Source organism: Lepisosteus platostomus, chromosome 1 (assembly GCF_059453375.1).
Source record: "Lepisosteus platostomus isolate fLepPlt1 chromosome 1, fLepPlt1.hap1, whole genome shotgun sequence".
NCBI lineage: Eukaryota > Metazoa > Chordata > Actinopteri > Semionotiformes > Lepisosteidae > Lepisosteus > Lepisosteus platostomus.
This window is the reverse complement of record NC_142611.1, coordinates 17,483,765-17,502,899: the sequence shown is the minus strand read 5'-3', so window position 1 is coordinate 17,502,899 and position 19,135 is coordinate 17,483,765. Positions and strand designations below refer to the sequence as shown.

The 19,135-nt window shown below is 36.4% G+C and overlaps 1 protein-coding gene across 4 annotated transcripts in view; it reads right to left on the bottom strand.

The window, feature by feature from the left end:
* The window catches only part of LOC148677792 (leucine-rich repeat and immunoglobulin-like domain-containing nogo receptor-interacting protein 2), a 504,064-nt gene extending 487,858 nt beyond the window's left edge, over window positions 1–16,206 (bottom strand). For 2 of the 4 annotated variants that reach the window (XM_088626241.1, XM_088626224.1), the window contains exon 1: window positions 15,590–16,206. The gene's annotated coding sequence lies outside the window, so the exon portion shown is untranslated. The remainder of the gene's footprint in view (window positions 1–15,589) is intronic. The other 2 variants (XM_088626215.1, XM_088626206.1) reach the window with 1 other exon arrangement.
* Window positions 16,207–19,135: the final 2,929 nt, after the last annotated feature.

The window sequence follows — 19,135 nt, the reverse complement described above, 5'->3', positions numbered from 1 at the left end:
ATGTATATTGTTTTTTTTATATATAATTATCAATGCCAAGAAGCTGAATATTGATAGCAATCTTTCAGAATCAGTTATGTCAGTATTTCAGACAAATTCTAATTAATGCAATGTAGAGATGAAATGTATTGAAAGTTTGAAGTGTATTAAAGCTTATGAGGTGAGGATGAGGCTGACAGCACCACCCCTCTCCTTATGAGGAGTTGCTGCAAGGGTGAAAATTGTGAGTAGGTGTTGTAGCGGCAATGCTTGTTAATAAGACAGAATTAAGTGTTGCTGTGCTTTCCCAAATGAGGCCCCATCTCTCTCTTCATCTCTGTGGTGCAGCCACAGAGAAGCTATTCATGCAGGCTGATTTAAAGATGTTTTCTTTTGATAAGGGACAGCTCCCAAAGGGGGATGCACTTAGCTAAGCCAGGCTATCATGATCAATGGTCATCCATTGGCATCTATCTGTCTAGGGAGTGCCAGATGGACATCTGGATTGCATTCCTAGGTGTCAGGAGTAAGTGACTCATATCTCACCTTGATCAACCAATCAGGAACTGGTAGGGCAGAGTAACCCACGTGGGTCTCTGATGCCCATGAAACTTTCAGCCAATGAACGAGCTGAAGTTCCTCCTGGTAAAAACAGGCAAAAAGGAGAATCTCTCTTAGGAGAATTCCAGGGGTGCAAGACTATTCTAAAGAATTCCAGGGCAGGACGGCCCAGGAGCAGAAGGCTCCCAAGGGCAGGACATTCTCGCAGCGCGCCTCCTGACCATCCTGAGACTCAGCCCGGACCAACACAGAACAGCCAGTGTGTCCAAGTGCCAGAACTTTCCTCTGTTCTAAGAGTCTAGAGCGGAGGTTGCCAGAGAGTAACCAGAGGATCCACCCGAGGCTAGCATCAGCAGCAAGCCTCGTGAACAAGTCGGAACAGCTGAATCACTATTCAGAACTAGCGCTTCATCAGGAACGAACCGGTCCTCTTCCTGACCTGCTGGGACCCACAGTCATCTTTTCTCCTGTGCACAAACTTTGCTAGTTAAAGCCAACACTAACTAGCCAGTCAGTGAGCATCAGCACCGCACCGTCGCACGCCGCACAGCACAGCCTGGCACCTAGCCAGACAGCGCGAATTGGACAGCAACAAGCCTGCAACTGCTTCTTTGTGCCTGCAGGAGATCTGAATCCCCAGAGATTGTATGAGTATTCAACTTCACTGCATTACTGCTCGAGAATTCAATTGTTATCCCAACCAGTTTATATCAATTTAATTCCTAAGAGTTATGTACTTGTTTTGAGTATCTAATGTAGAAGTTGTAACCAAGTTTAATTACGAAATGGTCTAAATGAATGATATACCGAACGTATGTCCTCTAAATATGTATAACTCTTCGTAACTGATTGAATATATACCTTTTGTATTCTGATAACCCTCTCGATAAGATCTGTTAGGTTAACATGCATATTCTATGTATTAATAAATGTATCCTCATGTATTAGTACCTGTGTGTGTGTTGTTTGAGTTATACCGCAAGGTTGGATTCTAAAGCCATTAAAAGAATCATTTTGTGATTTATGGCTACAATTAATAATTATCCCCGTAAATGCCCAAACCCTACAGAACTGGTGCCTCGTCAGAGCACACTACAGTGTGATGTTTATATGTAAGAAAGAAAGTAGGTAAAAGTTCTGTTTAAAAATCATTTTACTCATTAATTTGGAAAGCAACTAGAAGGCCATTTTTACCAAATGTAAAACTCCATTTAAAAGAAGGTTCTTCTACTGGTACCTGTAGCAAGTCTTCATACAGGTATCAACTCTTCTGAAGTCTACATATACTGTAGCATTATACTGTATGACGAACTTATATATGATATACTGTATATTCTGTATATATCATATATGGTTTTCTGTAACATTTTGTAAATTTAACATTAACAATTCTGATTACTCAGAAAGTTTCAATTTAAGTTGACATGTGATGTATTAAGTAAATTATTGCAGAATATCCAAAATGGCAAAACGGAGCATAACACATACACTAGCTTTAGAACAAACCTTTCTATTTTTATTAGGAAAGAGATCTTTATTTAATCTTTTGTGAAGGCCCATTAAAATGCCATAAACTATACTGTATATGTGCATTTACAGTGCCTTGCGAAAGTATTCGGCCCCCTTGAACTTTTCAACCTTTTGCCACATTTCAGGCTTCAAACATAAAGATATACATTTTTTATTTTATGTGAAGAATCACCAACAAGTGGGACACAATTGTGAAGTGGAACGAAATCTATTGGATTTTTGAAACTTTTTTAACTAATAAAAAAATGAAAAGTGGGGCGTGCAAAATTATTCGGCCCCTTTACTTTCAGTGCAGCAAACTCACTCCAGAAGTTCAGCGAGGATCTCTGAATGATCCAATGTTGTCCTAAATGACTGATGGTGATAAATAGAATCCACCTGTGTGTAATCAAGTCTCTGTATAAATGCACCTGCTCTGTGATAGTCTCAAGGTTCTGTTGAAAGCGCAGAGAGCATCATGAAGACCAAGGAACACACCAGGCAGGTCCGTAATACTGTTGTGGAGAAGTTTAAAGCCGGATTTGGATACAAAAAGATTTCCCAAGCTTCAAACATCCCAAGGAGCACTGTGCAAGCGATCATCTTGAAATGGAAGGAGTATCAGACCACTGCAAATCTACCAAGACCTGGCCGTCCCTCTAAACTTTCAGCTCAGACAAGGAGAAGACTGATCAGAGATGCAGCCAAGAGGCCCATGATCACTCTGGATGAACTGCAGAGAACTACAGCTGAGGTGGGAGAGTCTGTCCATAGGACAACAATCAGTCTTACACTGCACAAATCTGGCCTTTATGGAAGAGTGGCAAGAAGAAAGCCATTTCTCAAAGATATCCATAAAAAGTCTCGTCTAAAGTTTGCCACAAGCCACCTGGGAGACACCCCAAACATGTGGAAGAAGGTGCTCTGGTCAGATGAAACCAAAATCGAACTTTTTGGCCACAATGCAAAACGTTATGTTTGGCGTAAAAGCAACACAGCTCATCACCCTCAACACACCATCCCCACTGTCAAACATGGTGGTGGCAGCATCATGGTTTGGGCCTGCTTTTCTTCAGCAAGGACAGGGAAGATGGTTAAAATTGAGGGGAAGATGGATGCAGCCAAATACAGGACCATTCTGGATGAAAACCTGTTGGAGTCTGCAAAAGACCTGAAACTGGGACGGAGATTTATCTTCCAACAAGACAATGATCCAAAAATACAGCAAAATCTACAAAGGAATGGTTCACAAATAAATGTATCCAGGTGTTTGAATGGCCAAGTCAAAGTCCAGACCTGAATCCAATCGAGAATCTGTGGAAAGAGCTGAAAACTGCTGTTCACAAACGCTCTCCATCCAACCTCACTGAGCTCGAGCTGTTTTGCAAGGAAGAATGGGCAAGAATTTCAGTCTCTCGATGTGCAAAACTGATAGAGACATACCCCAAGCGACTTGCAGCTGTAATCGCAGCAAAAGGTGGCTCTACAAAGTATTAACGCAAGGGGGCCGAATAATTTTGCACGCCCCACTTTTCATTTTTTTATTAGTTAAAAAAGTTTCAAAAATCCAATAGATTTCGTTCCACTTCACAATTGTGTCCCACTTGTTGGTGATTCTTCACATAAAATAAAAAATTTATATCTTTATGTTTGAAGCCTGAAATGTGGCAAAAGGTTGAAAAGTTCAAGGGGGCCGAATACTTTCGCAAGGCACTGTATATCTACAGTAATAGGTACATTTATCCAAACACTTGGCTTTCATTTGCCACTGCAAGTGCATTATTAGACTATTATTTACTAAAGCTCCAGCACAATCTGAGCATCATTTTGTATGTTCTGTGTTGCTTATTTCCATTTTGAATTGAATTTTAATTCACTCACCCTGAGAAGTTCGCTTTTTAGGTGATGGGACAAAGCAGTATTCACTTTTTCAAAGTAATCCAGAAAGCCTGTCAGCTGACTCTGGCTTCCATACTGACTGAGATCCAATGTTTGCATACAGTAGATATTTGTTTAATGAAGATTCCTCATCTATTTTGACCTGAGCTCCCTCCCTTCTTTCAGCTGTCTTTCAGCACAATATACCTAAACAAAGATTATGAGCCAGTTTCTAAATGTTATGTTTGAAGTACATGTGTAGATTAAATCATTCTGCTGCATCAGTTACTAAGTAAAAAAATCAATCTGATAGAACACAAAGTTCAATAAATGCTGGATGTCAACTAGGAAAACAATCTGTAGAAAAGCAGCTACTTAATTTATTTTCCATATTACAGTATAAAGAAAAAAATAAATTATTCTGTGGCTTACAATCTTACATAAAATGTTCAATAATTACGTTCAGAACCCTGTATGGCACTTCTGAATATGAAGCATGCACTCACAGTACTGCTCCAGACAGATGAGCATAACACAATAAACACATAGACATATGGATAGATAATGAATATTAACATTCCTTCTGTAAACTAGCTCAGTGAAGCTATGGTTCACTGTGAAAGACACACCTGGGAAAACAGCACAAAAAATGTTCCCTATTTTGATTCTGAGCATGTCTACTTTGTCTTGCCACAATTATAAATAAAGGGCTGCAACATCACATTTTAAAGAAATTATGGTATTGCTTATTCAAATGGAACTACTTCTAAGGAAGTTAAGGATATGTTTTTTTTTATATGGATAGAATTCTAAATATTTAATTTTTGAATGGGATTTGGGTTCAGTGTGAGTGCAGTTAATTATTTTACATTTTAAGGTTGTAAATTGAAATTCAGAATGTAATATTTCAAAATTCCTTAAGAAGAACCATCATTACAGGGCATTCTGAAACCCATGTAAGCTCCTTGTTTTTTTAAAGACCCTCAAGGTTTTACTTTTTAGCAGTGATACCCTGGAACCTTGTAAATCTGTTTAGTAGACCATGTTCAGAAGCACTGGAGGCTTCTCTCTAAGCCACAGAGTGAATTTGGAAGTTAAAAGAAAAAAAAAAACAACAAAACCAACAAAAACCAAAGAAGTTGTTATCTGGTGTCATTCCACCTTATCAAGCTATGGCATGACTGTGTAACAGAAGCAAAGTAAAGGCAAGTGGAAATCTCTTATTTATCCCAACCCTGTTACATCTGATTACATTGACAAGGGTATACTTGTATATATATAAGTTCTGTTTTCGTGAAAATGCATAACTTAGTGACACACTGGTGGTGTTCAGTCATTGTCACTTATGCGTTTGGTGAACTGAAAAATCAGTGTAGGAAGCAAAAAACATCTTCTATAAAAAACCGGTTGCCTACGAAAACAGCTATGTACTGTACCAGCTCAGGTTTCCACAGCATGTTCTCTTTGTGTGAATTAGTCATTGCACAATCACACACCCACTTGCTGTTCTATCACAATTAGATGGTTTCAGCATCACCTGGGTCAACAGGATTCACTTTCAAATGGAGTGTTCCTGCTTCAAGCTACATTTTCCTATGCAATGTACTGTAATATCACCCTGAAAACATTTCTAGGTTATTTTCCTATTTTTAAAATGTTTAAAAAACTACTGTAACTATATAAAGTACGAGCAAGAATTTAAGGCTCTACAATTGGCTCTTCTTATGATGAAATTCCTTTTATTTTAGTGTACAGTAGATGTTTGTATTCCGGTAATGCGATCCAAGATGAAGAACATTCTGAAATTACAGTATGCTTTCAAAATACTAAAGCGAATGTATGCGTTAATGTACCAGCTTCTCTTTAAATGTATTTTCAAGTACTGGCAAAAGTCACCAATAGCAAAACAAAGTATTCAAAGTTAATTCTTCAGGGAAACAGATGCAATAATTGTTTTGCAAGTATTCATAGTGGGATTTGCTTACCATTCTTTGCATTGTAAAAAGCAGACATTTTCATTTATGAACAACCACTTTTCTTTTCTTGGTAAGAAAAAAGCTAACATTTTTTGTGATCACATTTTTCTTTTTCATTTTGACAAAGAAGACAAAACATTAACAATAAGAAAAGAATAAAAGAAAAATGACATCCTATTACCCACTGACCCTCCCTTCCCTTCAGAAAGACCTGTTGATAGACAGATCGCAGCTAGTATTCCAATTTACCACATATTTCCAAAAGTGCTTTATTTATTCCAATAGTTAAAATTTCTAACAGTGTTGTCTTTTAAATGTGACATCCATTGTCATACTGGCATACAGGCAGGGTGCCAGTATTGCGCTATCATTTTATTTTTTTTGCTGCAGTCAATCCAGCAAGCCAGATCATTTGCTGACACAACAGAAGCCATAAAATCATCATTAAGTAACAGCACAACTGGATCTGAAGGTAAATATGGCAAAGGTAATGGTTTGGAAATGCATAATGTTATTACATATTGCCAAAATATCGCTATTTGTGCGGTGAGCTGTTCACAGTAATAGATGTTTAATGTTTTGTTGAAAGATTTAACAGTAAGGTATTTTTTATGTGTACTGGACTTTATCTTGCCTGTAGCTTGATACCTGGTGTTCATTCAAGCAGTTATTTAAATAAATTAAAAGAATTTTAATTAAAAGGCACTTGCATTTCTTGCTCATTCGACACCCAAGAGTAACAATTTCCATTAAATTAAAGAGGATATACATCATCAACCTCTTCTCTAAGCACTACATTTGACGAACTGCATGGTATGCAATATGTGATCAGCATTGCTGTCTCAAAGGTCTAGGTTTTGAGACTTCTTTCAAACGATAGGCATTTTTCTGTGTATTGTGTATGTTAACACTGTGTTCATGCCATGGGTTTTCTCTGGGTCTTCTGATTCTTCCTGCCTTCCAGCGACAAGCTGGCTAGGCTTAATTGACTATACTAAATTGGACCATCCTGTATTTTCTACAATGGACTGGTCTCCACATATCTACATATGTCCTACAGTACCTTTTTTTCTTCTGAGTTAGACTCCAGATGTTTGGGACATCACCAAAAAAAGATAAATGGGATGGATGCATTGCTATTTAACTATTTCTCAGCATGTTTTTTTTTTTAAAGAGCATTTTGTTAGCCAAGAACCTAATAAAATAAATAAAAATCATATAGTTTAGGTTCTTAAGAGAATAAACAAAAGAATGAGAAAATAAATACATATCATACTTTCCACTATACCGGATGCTATCACAGCAACAGATATTAGTCATGCATTTAGATTAATTGGGGCAAATACTGTACACATGTTAAATATGGAGATGTAGGTCATGTTTGCTATTAAAGAAAATACCACAGAGTTTTTATACTGACCTCATATATTCATATATTGTATAATGTGTGTTTTGTGAAGATGTAAATTAGCATAGATAAAAGTGTTCTTCAGTGAACTTGCTCTGAATGACTGAAGAACTTAAAATTTATTGTGTTTAATGATAATCCATTAATTTAATTAAATTACACAGTATCCTAACATATCTTGCTCTGTTAGCTACATAATAGTAATTACTTTGATTATTCTGACATTTCCTACTACTTTTTGAAATTTTAAGATTGAACTACAATTAATAAAAGAACAGCTGCAATATATGCTTCATAAGATAGTAACAAGAACTGAACAGATGAACTTTCTTCTTACAATTTATAACACTAACATTATCGAGATGTAAAAATGAATTATGCTACATTTCCAGTACAGTATAAGCATTGTTGGTAACTGTTGGAACATGTAGTGTGAAAACTATTTTAAAAATTGTGGTCATTTTCAGAGCATAGTAGTTCAGGTGGGTAGCTGCGTCAGCATGTGTAGGCTGCAAAGGAACAAGTAATAGGTTTATTCCATGCTGAAAAAAAGAAAAAAGAAAATACAATGTTTTGGCCGTGGAGTCTTCTTCAGGTGTGAGAGAGACAAGGCAGTAGGCAAAGGTAATATAGTGGGAGAACAAAGGCTGGGTGAGAGGAGGAGTGAGAGGCGGGAGCAGGGGACAGAGATAGAGGCCAATTAAGAGGTGTGAAGTCAGAGGATTAGCAGCATGCTAACAACTAACAACAGGAAATTAACAAGCGTTTTGACCTTTGTCCCTATTGCCTTGTGCCTGTCTTATTTACACAGGTAGTCGTTTATAGATTTCAGTCAAAACAAATACTGCTCGGCACAGCTTACAATATTGTAAGCCAAACCTACAGCATTATATCCTTCAGTAGAACCATGTGTTCCTCTTGCCAGCTTATAAAATGTCTCCATAGTACTTATATTTTCCACTGGCCTTTTCTTCAGAAAAATATTATTATCTTTTAGTTCATGACCAAAATAAGAAAATTAACCCAAGGAAAAAAATATTTTTAAGTATAAGGCAGTTTAGAAGAAAAAGGTAGAAGACAAAGTAGATAAAATATGGCCTGATTATATACAATAGCTATGTCCAGTTCTGTTTGGGAACCCGGATGTCTAGTACTGGTAGTTGCAGTGCAGACAGACTCATGGCCTAGTTTCATAACACAAGACTAATAAATATGACTTCCTTTAGTGATGACTGCCCCAGCGTCATTAAAATATTTTCGAGAAGCATAAGCATGTTCCTGGACTATATACTGTAGGTAGTATTACCAAAGAATATTATTGATATGATAAGACAGGTGTAATACACTAGAATCCCTGAAAGAGCAGCTTGTGCTTATTGGATATTTTTATATAGGTTCGGTATATATCAATTTAAGCCTGAATTTTAAAATTGATCTGGGTCACGCCGTGATTGCAAATATTTTTTTCAGTCTCACATAGTTGAAAATAGCCTTAGTTCTAATAGCAGTGTCATGCCTTAGGGTTAGGTTAATATTTGAGTCTATGAAAATAATATCATATATTATTAAAACGATAAAAAAACAATATCATAACATAAAAACAAAAATATAGAGAAAATTATTTGTACAACCTATTTGCTTAGTAATATAAATCTAGGAACAAAAAAAAGCCTGCATGGCTTGTGAAAGTGCTATATCAACAACTAACTCTACACAATTTTGTTTTTCTGGTATGACATTTGTGGTGGTTTGCTCGATTTCCCAGTGTTAATATAGTTTTTCACACTGTTAGGAGCCAAAGTAATCCCACTTCATAAATATAAACAGATAAATTGGTGCTACTATTTGACTGCAAAGCACTAGCACTGATGTTACCAGATGTTCATCACAAATGTGCTATTGCACAGCACTTTGAGTTTCTGGAAAAGAAAATTGTGTGTGAGGCTTGTGGTGTATAATGTTATGGTGATACATTATCTTTGTTAAAATTCTGAATGTTAATTTGATTCTTAGTGATATTTCCAGTTTATTCTGTATTTAATATGGTAATCGATGAAATTCAAAGAGCTGTAACTTGCTACTGATTATTGTTCAGTACTATTTATTTTGTGCTCAGGTCAGATTTCCAATATTGTGAACCTTGAGGAATTCTAGCAGTGTCCCACAGGAACATATCAAACTGTCTTCAAAGAGTCATTACTTACAGAAATGTCCAGAAGGTTGGTCATTGCAGGAGAAAGAGATCAAAGAGTATGTGAGCACTGACAAAGTTTTAGATGTTTAAAATTTCCAAGTCTAAAATAATTTAAAATGTACTGCTTAGAAAACTAACAAAATATACCATTGGACTCTGTTACTGTAATGGTAAGGTTGGTAGAAGACAACAGCAGTGAAATAAAAAAACAACAACCAAAAGTTCACATTAAGCCTTTTTTTTCTAGAACAACTCCCAAACACTACTTCTCTAGGTTTTTTCTAAACATTTACCCTCATCAGTCCTCATTAGAGAACCTATATGTGTGTGAGCTGAAATACACAGCTTGTGTTAGTGTGCATCTTTCTGTGGCTTACTTTGAACCAACATTGTGCTCAAAAAACATCAAAGCAACCAGGAAAAATTCTAATAAACAGATATTACGAAAAGTATTATAACAAGGAATAGGCTGTGACACGGCGATATGTCAAGCTCAGCTCTTGGTATAACAGAAAACAAAGCTAGGCAATTTCACCCCTTCTTATTTTTTCCTTTCTTTTAAAAAGCCAGCAAACAGTAAAGCCTACCTATCCTTTGATTCCCAAGACAAGGCTAAGATGTTCTTTCAGATGGATGTTTAAAAGCTCAAAAGGCTTTCCTATCCCATATCTCCTCAAAATGGCCCTTTACCATTAATACTATAAAAGACACTTTGTAGCATTCCCTCCCTAACTGCCCAAGATATTGCTGCTGCACAGTTCTGATTGGCCTCAATTACTGCCGTCTGCCCTAGAGATTAACCCGTAAAGAGATCACACCGGCAGCACTACACCAGCTCCCCTCGCATTCACACTATGTTGCACAAAGGCGGAAGGCTGTCAGACAACATCACCAATCAACATGAAAGAAATAAAAGAAGAAATAAAAAATACCAGACTCAAGTCACCCCACTTTGAAAATTCAAACACATCTTAAAGGCTTAGAGATAAAGTCTGAATAAGGATGGAAAATTAAACCTTTTATAGATAGCACTGTTAAGCATAGTTTTCAGCACAAAAGTATCTGCATAGTTCTTATGCTAATTCATCCTTATTAAACTGACTGCTAGATGGATATTACACATTAAAGGCTCACAGACATAAGTGGAATGGTGCCCCTCTATCCCAACCCATCCATTACATACAGTATGACATATATTTGTACATTTTAATGTGATCATATAACTTGGCTTCATAACAATTAACAGTTATGTGTATTACCCATAATGAAAAGTACATTTGCTGCAGCATTATTTTCTCATGTTTACTAGGATAATGTTAATTTGCCAAATCTTTTTCATTTTTAAGTGGCATTTTCAGAAAATTGCTAAACTCTTGCCAATGTGATGAAGGCCAGTAGCCAATAAATATTAGATCATGATTTTTAACAACACCACTTCTGATCAATGATTCTTTTTTGTTTGTTGGGATAATAAAGATACTTTATGTTCCCATTGTATTTCAACCCTTAATAAAATTTGAAAATTATCTTTAATTTTTAAATTAATCTTTAAAGCTAAGCACGGGCTGAACAGTTGTAAGTGTGCAGTGTACATTCCATAACAGTTGTTCCACAAGTCTCAACATCGGCAGAGTCCATATAAATAGTGTCAAACATCACATAAAATACAATGCCAGCAACACACACCAGTCATAATGGGCCTTTTGGCTTCCAAGCTCACAGCCTACCCTTGTGGAATATAATACTTGCTCTTTATATGAGGCATAAATCACAAAAATAAAATCTGAGAGCATTGGGAATGAATCAAGAGCTCTGTTCATTGTTTAGACTCACCACCTGCCAAAATGATGGTGGAAGTTACATATTCACAAACACCTAAGAGCAAGGAGCATCTTTAAAAGAAGTGGATGGACTTCATGTGCAAAATGAATTAACATTGCAAATAATTATATGAAGAAAAATCTTTTCAGTAACTACTAGGGGAAGTACAAATAGAGATCTGTGACCTTGAATGGCAGTCTCTGGTATCAAATATCCATCCATCCGACTGATGTAAATAGAAAAATGTGGCCAGGAATGAAGCTGGAATAATCTTTCTTGTTTTAATTGAAAGTGCCAGATGGAAGGCTCATCTGTCCCCAACCAACATCAACCAGCAGAATCTTCGCTTCTGTCTCTTTAATGATTGCATGCTGGTGTTTGTCGCCAAGCTCAAACAATACTTCTAATTCTAGAAAAGCATCTGTCAATGAAAGCAGTGAGTTAGATCTTAAATCTGAAACATGGTGACAGGAAAGTGAACATTGAGTTTTATTCCTTATTAGGAATGACTAATATTCCTTATTAGGCTTACTAAAATGTTCCCAGAAACCTGTACAGCACTTCCTTCACACTGCTATGCAGTATTGGTTTTCCTATCTTTTTTTTGTTGTTGTTAGCAAGGTAGGACATCAGACACATCTGTTTGTCAGTGTTCAGAAATTGAAAGAAAGGCATGTTTTTTTTTGGCTTTTGGAGACATGACAGATAACTGTGGAAAACAGAAAGGGAATTCCTTAATTCTTATTAAGTTAGAACATTTTCTTTCCTTGGTATAGAAAAGGTATTTCATTGGTAAAAATCCCTTTGTAATTGCTTTTTTCACCCTGATATCAAAACCAGGTGTCCTTGTACAGCTCCACGGGACATTTTGACAAGAAAATAGAGCTGTTCCTTCACACATATACAGTGACATACAACTTGGAAATTAAGCAGGAAAAAAATAGGGAAAAAAATAACTAGTTCGGAAAATAAAATGTTTCCTTATTGTTTTCTACTTGATAGCTATGCACCTCGCAACATGCTGACTGGAACTGAGCAATATGACACCACAGCGCCCCCTATGATCTCAGATAGTTTACTGTCAAAGCTCTAGCACACAGACACAATTGCTCTGTACTGAGATGTCATATACTGCAGCACATGACAGAAGTCTTCTTTTTAAGTAATACCTAGGTTTAGCTTTGTAGACAGATTTAAGTTTTGATTCTTTTTTTTTTCACAAAAAGGTTGTATGACACTATCTGAGAAAACAGCATTCCCATTAGAATGTACACCATGTAAACTGTAATTCACCTGCTGTTCCTTTATAGCACACAGTGTTATTAAAATTTTACAGGACAATGTTATTGAAATGCACCAATGATTTCATAGTATGTTACTAATAGAGGTAACTGCCTGATATTTTCTATACTGAAGATTGGTTTTGCAGTTAATTGTTATCTTAACTGTGTAAGATTGTTTTTGTGTACGATGGTGCTTTTGCATGTGACTGTCTGAGTGCTTTTGAGAATAGGGCAGCAACCCTTACTTGCATATGACATATATTTCACATTGTGGGCTTGAGCCTCAGATTCAGGAAAAGCTTGAGATTGTTGATGAAAAAGCCTGAGGTAATGCAATCTGCAATTCTAATTTGAGTTTCATGCTTAAATCAGGTAAAAAAATAATAAAATGCAGAAACATCACCTGGAAAACAAGAGCACCTCAAATTGTAACATTTATTGCAATAATGGCAGCTTTAACGTCAAACAGGTAGGAATACATTTGCAATTTCAATGAAAGGTACTGTAAATTGCAAACATTTTTAAATCTAAAACAATGTAATGCAAATTATTCTTTTAAAACAGTCAGTAAATCTTTGATCTTTTATGGAGCTTTGCTGTTATGTGTTTGTATTAATTTAACACTAGACTGCAAGCTATAGCAATTATTTCCTTTGAAAAAATAAGACATACAGTAAAAACACGATGCCCTGGAAAACATGAAATACAGTAAAAAAAAACCAAACATACCAGTGACAGAAGGAGTGCAGTTTCTCCATTACATTGAGTTACTGTATGAAAGCATGAAATCAATTGAACAGAGACTTAGTTGCTTCACTGTTGTAAAAATCACCCTCTGCAACAGACATTTTAAAAGCTTAATATGAAGAATCCTTACAGTTGTATTTCACACTTAAAGGTTAAGATTTATACCAGGGAAACAAGATTTACAAGAAAACTTGTAAAAAGGAGGATAAAATCCATCTACCCAAACTCAGCAACACTCCAGGTAAAAATAAAATGCAAAATAAATCACAAACAAAATATGAGAGTCGTGGGAATGAATCAAATGCTCTCTTCATTGTTTAGACTCACCACCAGCCAAAATGATAGTGGAAGTAACATATTCACAAACAACACAGAGCAAGGAGCAAAATCCAAAATTCCCAAACCAGAAGCAGGAGATTTTGTTTTATAAATGATGCTGGTTGATTCTAATAAAAAAAATCCCTAAAACACGAGTCTGAGAAGTATGGCCTTAATACCCTGACACACGCTCTCCTCCCACCCACACATAGGCAACTGTAACTAGCTGATTATCGGAATAAAAAAACAGAACAGATAAATAAGCAATGCCTATCTTTACTAGAATAATTTTCTGCTCTTTATAGCCTTCGAAATACAGCCTGATTCAAATTTTTCACTTGGCACGCAATCTCATGATGAGGGATACTGTATGTACCTAACAGAAAATTAAGGAAAGAGTTAATAGTCAATAAAACATCAAAAGAATACAGCTCGTTTCTATTTGAAGGCAGCATGTGTGTCATACATGCAATTCAAAATTCTCTGAAGGTTATCTTTAACTGAGAGAGAAATCAAGTGAGACAATTGATTTTGATTTTATCTTTTGTCACTGACATATTAATTCCCGACTTTTTCCTGTTCTTCTCCTCCACTGACGATGATGATACTGACAAGAATTGCTTGCTCTAGTTTAGAACTTAATAAAACCAGCCCTGCCTTTCAAGAAATTACTGGTGTAGAGATAAAAAAGAAGACCCTGTGATTATCAGCTGTATGTAATAATTGTGAACAAATAACATTTTAATTATTTTTAAACTGGATGATAATATCATAACTTTCTACCTCCCGTCCCTCTCCACCAAAGGCATTTTGTTCCATGGTATTGCATGCTCCTGGGAATATGTATCACTGCAGGTATTCAAATATGATTACTGTGGAAGGAGCTGTGCTTCGCAGAGGCTGTAGACTGAACTGGCCACTGAGGGGACTTTTAAAAATTTCATAATAAGGGTATAGTCATTTAGCAGCTGCTCTACTGTACAATCTGCATGCAGCTAGCACCAATGCAAGTTGGAAAAGGGTTAGACAGCAGAGCTTATTTATAATTCAATTATTTTAAATATTTTAAGGCAGAGAGGATGTGCATGCAGTCATAAATGTTTAAAGCACTTTAGCTCAGGGATTGGTGTCCACTTAGCTTTCAGCGGGTGTTGCTATAGATTGACTCCCTGATAATGCAGCACAATTTAGAGGCTTTCCTCACCTTAAATCAGAAATAATGCATTTTAAAAAAGGAACTTCCATAAGGCGGCATCTCATTTAAACATTCCTCCCTCACTCTCACTCCTCACCAACAGAATGCATAGAGAAAATGACAGATAGCGCTGTCTTTTAAGAAGGCGACTCAGATAACTCACGGGGAACTGATGACAAAGTAATTCTGTTAGGCATGTTGGAGATTCCATTGAAAAGGCTAGTGAAATAATCAGCAAATTGTCCGCTCCCATTGTGCTTTACACAGGTTTGTAAACGGAAAGCTTCATGGCAAATTCAGACCCTATAGTCTAAATACAAAAGAGCTGAACACTAAAACTGATGGTCTCCACGCGACAGGATCTAAACCAGATTTTCTCTAGCAGCTGTAAGATATGCACTGTGCCTGTAATTACTGTATAAACGTTCAGCCTAATTCAATGCCTTGTGGAAAAAAAAGAGTTGGAAAATAATAGGTATTGAGCCGAATAACATTGTATGTTCTGGTCTGAGTTACTAGAGCTAGAAATGTGCTCTTAATAATAGCCCTGTTAACATCCTTTAAATTCAAATCTCTCTCAACTTTTTTATCTATTAAATATAAAACATAAACCTGAAATGTGCAGCTAATTATTCACATTTCTGCTTTACAGAAAGATGTTCATAGACATATAAATCCAGCATTTAGAAAAGGTATACATACAGTAGGTTTGGTTCTTACCTTGAAATACTGTTCACAATCCAATAGTCCACAAGATAAGCTGGATGAGCACCACAGCCTGCGAGTCTCACAGTCTGCTTCAGCGCAGCAGCTAAATTCAGGATTCGTCTAAAACACTTTTGACAGAGATGGGGAAGTGCTGTCCTTGCTGCTGCCGGAGTCCTTTTTCTCCCCCCTTTCTTTCTTTTTTATTTAACTTGCGTTCTTAAAAATCAGGATAGTCTTCACATGAGCACAGGGATGATGAAAAGAAATCACAGGGGTTCCTCCTCACTAAGAAACTCTCTTTGTGAATGGCTAGAGCAAGTCAGTGCTTCCCACCTTGACAAATCACCCTTTCAGTTCAGCCCATTGTTAATAAGCTGCTCAGAGAGCAAACTTTGAGGCATCAGATTGAAAGGCGGGGGGAGTGTTTTCTTTTTTTTTTCCCTTTCTCTTCCCCCAGCACAGCTTTTCTGAGACTAGATGCTAAACATCACCGGCACGAGTTTCTCTCTCTCTCTCTTCTGGCAATTACTGTTATGGCATATGAAGTCATGTCGGAGATAAAGGTTCACAGCTTTCCCCCAGGGAGAAACTCATAATGGTCTGACTGGAGAATTATTCCAAGAGGAGGAGTAAATATATGAAGAAAAAGAAAAAAAAGGAGAGCTTTTGCCCACCCCCTATCCCTCCACCCTTACTTATTACTACCTAGTAATTACTATTACTAGCACTACCTGTACATGAGCATCCCTAAGCTGGCTTTTCCTACTTGCAAAATAGAGTATATGGACTGGGTCATAGCTTGGTGTGTGTGAACTGACAGGAATAAATTGAAGAGGTGGACTAAAATAGAAACAACAGCTCACAGCTGAATGGTGGAACAAGGACAGTACACAAAATGCAACAGACGCGATTTTCTATAATTAGTACTGTAAATAAGTGATAATCTAAATCCAAATCTATCCCAATGCATATGCATAAAGACAATTAAGAGAGGCAAATGGCTTTTGGGGGTAAGAAGCAGAAAGATATTAAGTGCACAACACAGTGATAAAGAAAATTCTCCCACCAATCCTTATTTTTAATTTGTTCCTAATTATTCTTAAAATAAAAGAAAATACATCAATTTATATAGATAGAAGATGTCTTATGTCTATGTCAAATAAAAAGCCATACAAATCTTCATATAGTCTCAGTTTTTATGGTGCGACCCACTATTTCTTCCTCCAAATCTTTTTCTAGATCTCTTCGTCATACCTTTTCTTCCTCCCTGGGACACTTGCCCGCTTCTCTCACTAAACCAGCATTCCATCTCTTCACAGCTATCTGTTCCAAGACCAGGCTTTCTAACCACCTTCTATGCCTTTACAGATGTCGTCGACATAATATCATCCCGAAAGGATTTTGCCTGAAATTTAATACCTGTTCTTTTGATTCTGATACCGCTCACACCTGAAGAAGTTTTCACGGCCGAAATGTTGTGTTTTCTTTCTTCTTTTTTTCAGCATGGGATAAACCTATTACTTGTTCCTTTGCAGCCTACGAATGCTGACGCAGTTACCCACCTGAAATATTAAATTTATTAATCACTGTAGAAAGAAAGACAATTCTAATGTACTGTTTTTATAATATTGTTACCTTTGCCATTTTAAAATGACCCCCCCCCCCCCCAAACATCATTAAATTGCTTAAATAAATCGCTTTGCCTTTAATGAAAATATCAGCCATGCATATGAGCGTACTTATCAGGCCACTTATGATGCACAAGGTCAAACTACAAAAGGACCTTTCTCTCCCTCTTTTCATTTGCTTTGCAAATCTGCAGCATGATTTCAAATAGTGTGCACAGAGTTCTTTCTGTGTCATATGCATACAGTATACCGCAAAGGTTGAATCACGTTATCAGATGTCTTACTGTATGGATCCAAGGCTGTAAATTCGCTTCATTCTGGATGTTGACCAGTAAATGCCAGAGTGGTTTGTATTTGAAGGCAATGTAAAACTCATTAGAGATTGATCTACGTCTAAGTTTGCACCTGCTACCTCAAAGGCATAGAGTAAGAGAAGGAAAAAAACAGTGGATCTAAAGCTGCTATTAATCCATATTAATACACGTTGTGGTTTCTTGGTCGTTGTCTTCTGGACCCCCATAACCACTAATTTGTGCTCCAAATAAACTTGTATAAGTACTTAGATTCAAGTGCCTTGATTAGACCTTTTCTACAGAAGAGTTCAGTTTTTGAACCTGTTGCAAAAACTAAGCTTCAGAGTTCCCATAATTTGCATATTTTACTTAATTTCTATACTAAAATTTAAGTTATAAAGTTAAAGCAATGAAGAACTAAGAAAACTTATGGAACTGTTTGCTAGAGTTCTTCCCTCCTGTAAATGCATTTATGTTGTTAATTGATGGTTTAAACAACTGCAAGACACTAACAAAATTTTTAGCTAAGTTTAGCACATGCTGATAACAATTCTGTTTGACGAAATTATTGACAACAATGCAACTAAACCAAGGGGTAATTGCCATAACTACTTTCTTTGAAAACAGAAGGATAAGGAAAATAGATACTGTACAACAAGGACCAGGCCTGATATGGATATAGACATACAGAAAAAATATATTTATCTGGCAATTTTTGTAAATACAATACTTTAAACAAACCCTTGATTCATTTCAATTAATCTTAAATTTGGTAGTCACTGAGGTAACAAGATTGAATTATAGACAAAATTCTCTGTTTACATTGGAGGAGGAGGAAATGAGAATAACTCTCCGAAAACTTTTCAAATCCGTCACCTGTGATAGCTTACTGTATATATAAAAGTTGCAATGTTTAAAACTGTCATTCTGCTCACGTGGTGTCAGAACTATAGAAATGTATCAACACCTCAGAGATATTTCTGTGTTTATTGAAGTTGATCCTAGCTTCTTTCAATAAATGGATGGACTGTAGATCTTTGGCTCACTTACTGTAGTTACTAGCAATCAAATTAGTTAGAGAGGCTTAAGCGCCTCATATATAACCTTTCTTACATTGTTATGCACAAAGCAAATAATTAAACTTATTGTTTTAGAAAACAGACAGCAGTACTTGCAATATAACTCATTACAAAGGTCAAAGGATTTATTTGACGTCTGGTTTGAACCTGGGCAGGCAGAGGAACGACAGTTTCAATTGCTAACGAGATATGTCCATATGTTCAGCTATGGTACAACAACTAACTGAAATATATATATATAGATTTAGTTTGTATAGGGGAAATAAACTGAAAATCTAGCAAATATAGTCCCTAGCAGCTACTGTCATCACTATGGGCAGATAGCTTTTTATGAAAGACTGCTTCCATTAAAATAACTTTTTTTGGCATTAAAAACAGTAGACAAAACTTATACAAATTGTTTATCAAGCTGGCATAGTGATGATTGTAGGTTTTAGATGGTATATCACACAATTGCTCAAGCAATTCTTTGACATCCTTAGGATGTCATTATTAACAAGAATGTATTGGGTTGGGAGGATACAAAGCTGAATGGGCTAGCCTGTAGCAGCCCAAAAG